General features: G+C 39.0%; 1 pseudogene; it reads right to left on the bottom strand.

The window, feature by feature from the left end:
* Nucleotides 1–4,166: 4,166 nt before the first annotated feature.
* On the bottom strand, nucleotides 4,167–4,977 carry LOC122218353 (annotated as a pseudogene).
* Nucleotides 4,978–6,780: the final 1,803 nt, after the last annotated feature.

Raw genomic sequence — 6,780 nt, 5'->3', positions numbered from 1 at the left:
TGTTTGTTTGCCCATTCATCGCTCGACAGGCATTGGTCTGTCTCCACTTTCTGGCTATTATGATAGTGCTGTTATGCACATTTTTGTACAAGCTTTTGTGTGGACATATATTTTCATCTCACACGGGTACATACATACCTAAGAGCGGAATTTCTGGATTACGTGGTAACTCTGTGCTGAACTTCTTCAAAGAACTATCGTAGATCTTCTAAATGTCTGTAAATCTTACATTCCCACCCGCAGTGTATGGGGCTTCCGATTTCTCCACATCCTTACCAGCATTTGTTATTATCTGCCTTCCAGATTACAGCCCTCCTAGCGGATGCACAGCGGTTTTTTTTTTTTTACTGTGGTTTGATTCACATGGTTTCTTGTGTCAGTTTCAGTAGTTTCTTTCTAGTGTTTCTATCATGTTTCTTTTCACTTGCTTTTATGAATTGCTAAAGATTCTAGAAAATGTGAATATTAAATGTGAAAATGTGATGATAATTAGAAAGTGTGTGGTAGTGTTTTATTTTCTTACTGAATTCAAGGTCTTTACCTCAGGTTTTATTTCCCTCCACCAAAAAATTTCTGCTTAGAAAAAATTCTTCTACATCAAGTTTGATTTTTTTTTAAAACAGAAATGTGAATGTGACACTTAATATTACTATGGCCAATTATATTGAATATGTAAATTAATAAAGTTACACTGTTTTTTATTTTTATTTTTTAACATTTATTCCTTTTTGAGAGAGAGAGATGGGCGGGGAGGGTCAGAGAGAGAGGAGCGCCTGGGTGGCTCAGTCGGTTAAGTGTCCGACTTCGGCTCAGCTCATGATCTCATGGTTGGTGAGTTCGAGCCTGGCGTCAGGCTCTGTGCTGACAGCTGGGAGCCTGGAGCCTGCTTCAGGTTCTGTGTCTCCCTCTCTCTCTCTCTCCTCTCTGTCCCTCCCCCACTCACACTCTGTCCCTCTCTCTCAAAAATAAATAAACATTTTTTAAAAATTTAAAAATAATCAAATCATACTTTTATCCCTGAGACGGACAATATCCTATTTGATTATGGCATATTCTTTTAACATTGCACCAAAATTATATACTAACATTACTGATATTTTAAAGTCCTTCTTTTCATGTGTGAGTTTGGCTAGCAATTTGTTATCCGTATCATTTTAAGTTTTGATTTTAAAAGTAAATTGAGTTTCAGATTCACTTTCTGAATTTCTTTCTCCTTTATGTTATTAGAGGGATTGACTTATTTATCTTAACTTTTATAACTGACATGTTTTGTTTGAATTGTTTCTGTGTTACCTCCTTATGCTTTAGACATATTTGACTAAGTTATTTTTTCCTATGAAGCCTGTCTCTGTATTTTTATTTCCTCCTTATCTATGTATAAAAGTCAAAAGCTTCTTCTTAATTCTCTAATGCAGTACTTAAATATTTTTAAGCACATATATCAATATACATTTTTTCTAACTGTGAATTTTATTATAAAATATGTCTTATAAATATAAATATAAATATAAATATAAATATAAATATAAATATAAATATAAATATAAATATAAATATAAAAAAGTTTGTGTTAAGAATGAAAAGCCATCAGGACATATTTATGTATTTATCCGTGTGTGTACCTTAACCTTATATATTTGTGCTTTATGTTGTTGCAAACTCCTTTCAGATGTTTTACACTTTTATTCTTTTTCCCCACTCACCAGAGTATGTTTATTTTTACATTTACTTTTTGTCTTTCCTTGAGTTCTTTTGTTTATATTCTGCCATTTTGAGAATGATTAATTTGTTTATCCCAATTTGCTATTGTTTAGTTATCAAAGAATTTAATTTCAACTGAATTTTATTGTCAGGATTAGTTGTTCTCATTGTCAATAATTTTCTATTTGTACAACCAGTAAACACTAGTCTAATACAGAAAGTGTGTTTGGTTAGTTCAGTTCTATGAATAAAATATTTTATTTTTTTTTTTTTTAATTTTTTTAACGTTTATTTATTTTTGAGACAGAGAGAGACAGAGCATGAACGGGGGAGGGGCAGAGAGAGAGGGAGAGAATCTGAAGCAGACTCCAGGTTCTGAGCCATTAGCACAGAGCCCGAGGCAGGGCTCGAACTCATGGACCGTGAGATCATGACCTGAGCCGAAGTTGGATGCTCAACCGACTGAGCCACCCAGGCTCCCCTGAACAAAATATTTTAAACATTGGCTATCCTAAAGCTTACTTTAATAAAATTAACAACTTTCTCTGTGTTCTAGCGTAGCCGTGACTTTATACAAAACTGCTTTTGATGCTAGTGCTTTAATTAAGTGTAAAACCAGGATCTTATCAGTAGCTTCTAATTTTTAGCAAGGTTATTGTAATATCTGGTATTTTTCACTATAACATTACTTATGATACAACTTCTGGTTTGGCTATGAATGTGCTTTTTCTTTTTCTTTTTAAGTTTATTTATTTTGAGAGACAGAGAGAGAGAGAGAGAGAGAGAGAGAGAGAGAACCCCCAGTAGGCTCTGCACTGCTACCATCGAGTCCAATGCAGGGCTTGAATTCACAAATCGTGAGATCATGACCTGAGCCAAAACCACAAGTCAGACACTTAATTGACAGAGTTACCCAGACACCATTTCAGCAAATGTAATTAATGGTGCTGTGTGTGTGAGATTAAATTTAAACGAAACAATGCAGTCTCTGTAAAATTGTCTTACCACATGGTGCTGACGCACACTACCATGTTTCAATTCCATCTGGGACTCCACTGACTTTATTTTTATTTATTTATTTATTTTTTTAACGTTTATTTATTCTTGAGACAGAGAGAGACACAGCATGAACGGGGGAGGGGCAGAGAGAGAGGGAGACACAGAATCAGATGCAGGCCCCAGGCTCTGAGCCATCAGCCCAGAGCCCAACGCGGGGCTTGAACTCACGGACCGCGAGATCGTGACCTGAGCCGAAGTCGGACGCTTAACCGACTGAGCCACCCAGGCGCCCCTCCACTGACTTTAAAATGGACTGTTGGGGCACCTGGGCACCTCAGTCGGTTAAGCGTCCGACTTCGGCTCAGGTCAGGATCTCGCGGTCTGTGAGTTGGAGCCCCGTGTCGGGCTCTGTGCTGACAGCCCAGAGCCTGGAGCCTGTTTCAGATTCTGTGTCTCCCTTTTTCTCTGACCCTCTCCCCTGTTCATGCTCTCGCTGTCTCAAAAATAAATAAATGTTAAAAAAATAAAAAAATAAAATAAAATGGACTGTTATTTTATGTACCTATGAGAAAAAAAAAAAAAACACTCTCAATTAAGCTCTGATACAATCCTGGTTTTCCACTTAGAATTTTTTATTTTATACCTATTGAAAAGGTATATACTTTATATTTACATAGACAAATAGAATGATCATAACCATGTTGTTAGGTTATTTGCCTCTTGTGGCTTAAAGCCTGAAAGTGAGGCCCAGTATTACGTGTGCCTTGATATTTAGAGACGAGAGGGAGGAACTTGAATGGCTTACCTGCAAGTTTCCCTTCTCTGCTCCTGGAGAGATGGACCCATAGCCAAATAGGTTTCCTATTACAGAGACCAGACAGTTGCTTCTTTTCCTTGACTTCCCTGCCAGCCCGTGAAGTTCAAGCCAATTGCATCCTCCACCAGGAATCAGGGAGCATCTTACTTTGTTGATACTAAGTCTATTTCCCACAGTCCCTGGTCTTTCACTTTGTTCCTAAATGCAACCCCTACGTGGTTCTGCATGGCACAGCGTCCCCCTGCCCCAGGCTGTGAGTACGCATGACGAATACACTGCTGATGACCTCATCTGTCCAGCATCATGTACCGTGGTTTGGCCATCCCCATAGCCCTGTGGTAGGGATCCTTCCCACGCGCATTGGGTGAAGAAGAGGTCAATAAAACACCTCTGGACAGTAAGATTTTGTTATCGGTGACAAATTACTATGTACTTTTTTTGCAGATAGGTTTTCTGTGAGCAATCCTCTGATTTATAAAAAGATGCAACAAAATTTAAAATGACACAAAATATCAATTTCAAAACAGCATCAAAAAGTCAGAGAATTTAACCCCACGTAAGGAGAATAAATAATGCTATAGCGTATTGCTATAGGAACCAGCAACAGAAAGGGTTGGCAAAGGAAGGCCGAGGAAGTCAACTCTATCTTTTAAGAATTAGAACAAGGAGCTCCATAATCATTGGCATCCACTCCATATTGTAACTGTGGTTAGAAATGTATATGATGGCAACTCCAGGGATTTCCTGAATCCTTCATTTAAGGTCAGGGGTCAACGGTGGCCACAATGTAACATTTGTGCTGAGTTACTGTCTGTACTAAGCAGTCATCTACATAGTTGCTATGTGTGTGCCTGGTAATTGTTCAAATCTTGGATCCTTGGCAATCCTTAGAGCCACTGGATACTTTTGCCCCAATTTATCAATTTCAGTCATGACACAGTTATATCGGGGATACGATTGTCATATGGACAGTCCATCATTGATGTATTAAGTCAGGTTTGGCTTTAATGGAAAAGTTGATATAGTTGATATCAACCAGGGCATGGTAAGGTGAGCCTAGCTGTGTGTTATATTGGAAGAATAAGCAAGAAGGATGTTGAGGTACTTCTCTTTCATTGAGTGTGCACTGGGATCTTTCTTTTCTTTCAGGTTTTTTTTTTTTTTTTCAACGTTTTTTATTTATTTTTGGGACAGAGAGAGACAGAGCATGAACGGGGGAGGGGCAGAGAGAGAGGGAGACACAGAATCGGAAACAGGCTCCAGGCTCCGAGCCATCAGCCCAGAGCCTGACGCGGGGCTCGAACTCACGGACCGCGAGATCGTGACCTGGCTGAAGTCGGACGCTTAACAGACTGCGCCACCCAGGCGCCCCTCCTTTTAGGTTTTAATATGCCCTACTCTTTAAGCCTCTGATCTCAGAGACTAAGCATTGGCTTCATGGTCTCATACTTTCTGGCTTTTCTTTTGCTTTCCCATGTTCTTGCCGCACTCTTGTTTCTTTTTTGAATATATTTTAAACAGCAATTAAACTTAACATGTGTAGCACAAACAATAGAACACAAATGAGGTGGAAATAACACAGATGTCTGTGATCAAGTTCACGCTGTCTCAGGCAATGGCAACTTCCTGATGACCCTCATCTAGGCAGAAACAATTGCAAGACTAACAATAACCAATATCGGTGATGTTAAAATGTAAAAAATAATATCTTAGCATTCGGTCATACTAAAAGCATTTTGCAGGTTCCATCATCAGTGTTTTTATTATGTTGGATCACAAAATTTGTACCAAACAAGAGCCATAAAATGAGCCGTATTTCTCAAGCTTCTAAAGCAGGGGCTGGCTAACTGAAGCCTGTGCTCTCTAACTGGCTGGTAGCTTGGTTTTTGAATGACCTGTGAGGTAAGAATTATTCTTACTTAAAAAAAAAAAAAAAACCTTTTTAAATATTTATTTATTTATGAGAGAGAGAGAGAGAGAGAGAGACAGAGACAGAGGCAGAGACAGAGTGGGAGCAGGGGAGGGGCAGAGAGAGAGGGAGACACAGAATCCAAAGCAGGCTCCAGGCTCTGGGCTGTCAGGACAGAGCCCGACATGGGCTCAAACTCAGGAACTGCAAGATCATGATCTGAGCCAAAGTCAGAAGCTTAACTGATTGAGCCACCCAGGTGTCCCAAGAATTAGTTTTACTTTGTAAAGGGCTGCAAACACAAGCAAGCATGCAAATGAAGAACAATATGTGACGAGACCAAATATGGACTGCGAAGCCTACATTATTTAATGTGTGATCCTTCAGAGAAAAATTTGCTTCTGTTCTAAAGTAGTACAGATTTGATTGTACTAATCACTGATAGCTATGCTTTTAAAGTTTATTTCTTCTTTTTAATGTTTATTTATTTTTGAAAGAGGGAGAGACAGAGTGCGAGCAGGGGAGGGGCAGAAAAAGAGAGGGGGACACAGAATCCAAAGCAAGCTCCAGGCTCTGAGCTATAAGCACAGAGCCTGACTTGGGGCTAGAACTCATGAGCCGTGAGATCATGATCTGAGCCAAAGTTAGACGGTTAACCGACTAAGCCCCCCAGGTACCCCATAAAATGTATTTATTTATTTTTTGAGAGAGAGTGATCAGGGGAGGAGCAGAGAGAGAGGGAGAGAGAGAGAATCCTAAGCAGGTTCCACACTGTCAGCTCAGAGCCCAATGTGGGGCTCAATCCCACGAATGGTGAGATCATGAACTGAGCTGAAATCAAAAGTCAGACACTTTATCCGGCTGAGCCACCCAGGCACCCTCCTAACAGATATACTTTAAAAATGATTGGTTCCATAGTTCTCAGATATTCTTGATTCACTGCATCTTTTGTAACCCAATCATTTTCAGGGTGTCCCCATGACTAAAGAAATACTTAAAAGTTCTGCTTATTGAGTAGTTAGGTACAAACAACATAATAAGCATTATGTGCTGACAATTTAATAGCAATTTGAAAAGCATGATACATGTTTATTAAAAGGATAAGCTGGTACTTTCATTTCACTTTAAATAACCACAATTAATATTAGGCCTGTCTAAACTTCTTAAAGCCTGGAATGAGTTTGGACACCATCATTCTCATTTCCTGCTCTACAGTGATGTCCACACACTTTGTAAAACAGCATCCACTGAAAAAAACATCTTCACAAAGACGCATCATCAAAGGAAGGTAGCACAATCCATTGTTGAAATTGTAAACTACTTCTAACTGGTATATTTCACATCAGATAGATAC

Source organism: Panthera leo, chromosome B1 (genome assembly GCF_018350215.1).
Source record: "Panthera leo isolate Ple1 chromosome B1, P.leo_Ple1_pat1.1, whole genome shotgun sequence".
Classification (NCBI taxonomy): Eukaryota; Metazoa; Chordata; class Mammalia; order Carnivora; family Felidae; genus Panthera; species Panthera leo.
Note: the sequence above shows the minus strand (reverse complement) of the source record. Positions and strands in the feature narration are given on the sequence as shown.